The following is a 919-nucleotide window of genomic DNA, read 5'->3' as shown; positions in this document are numbered from 1 at the left end:
TATATATGTTACATATTAACCATATTTATAGAGGGTGACCCTTCCAGCGTAGGCCTATCCTAGATGGTCGGCTGATATTAAGGGACCCTGTTATATAAATGAAATTAATGTGATGCTTTAATCACCGAAGTCTCCATGAGTTGTTTTTAGTCGTGAGAAAAAATTTATGTCTAACTGTCATTCGCTGGTATAATATAGTTTCGTTACCGTATTTTCATTCTCCGTACTAGGCCTATTATTACCTCGCCATTCCTATGACATACGCCTATTGTTATGAGAAAATGGAAGAGAACAAGTTTCTCTTTTTGTTTGTAGCTTCAATAGGCTTACACATGACGTCGTTAACGTATGTCTCTGCTGATGAGATTGATTCGTAACATTACGTATCAAGGGCATGCTTACCCCCACCCCCAGACCGCAAACAATAGGCCTACATGCCTATGCCTCCTATATGACATACCTTTATAATATTCGATTAGATATTCCAAACTCTTCACATCACACCGCACACGAGATCTGGATATTTTCGAATAGTTGTGTCATTGTGCTGCTTTTGACAAGTGGGATTGATTTTTTTTTTGTTTATTCAATATATTTTCTATCAAATCACTGCCATCCACAATGTCAATATATTCTCTCAGAACAATTGGTTGTAATCTAAGGTTATCTGTTTCCCTTCCCTATGGCCTCAATTGGAACTTTAAACCTTTTGAATTTGGAATATCAAATTTGTCAAAAATCGTTGTGCTACTAGTTCAACACGCGTTTTAAACCGCCAGTCCTATCATGCCTTATCTAAAGAAATGTTAATTTTTGTTATTGATGTATCGATCGATCGAACACTGTATGGTGTACCTATTGTTCTGTAATCAGCTGGCACCCGGATATTTGCTGACTCTGGGTTTTTCCAACAATGTTG

General features: G+C 37.2%; 1 protein-coding gene across 1 annotated transcript in view; it reads right to left on the bottom strand.

Annotated features, from left to right (window-relative positions):
* Positions 1 to 702, bottom strand: part of LOC117124289 (SPATS2-like protein) — a 50,890-nt gene extending 50,188 nt beyond the window's left edge. The window contains exon 1 of the mRNA XM_033270473.1: positions 461 to 702. The gene's annotated coding sequence lies outside the window, so the exon portion shown is untranslated. The remainder of the gene's footprint in view (positions 1 to 460) is intronic.
* Between the last annotated feature and the right edge of the window lie 217 nt (positions 703 to 919).

This window comes from Anneissia japonica, unplaced genomic scaffold (assembly GCF_011630105.1).
Source record: "Anneissia japonica isolate Jap-2015-1 unplaced genomic scaffold, ASM1163010v1 scaffold288012_len1326614_cov192, whole genome shotgun sequence".
Taxonomy (NCBI): domain Eukaryota; kingdom Metazoa; phylum Echinodermata; class Crinoidea; order Comatulida; family Comatulidae; genus Anneissia; species Anneissia japonica.
Note: the sequence above shows the minus strand (reverse complement) of the source record. Positions and strands in the feature narration are given on the sequence as shown.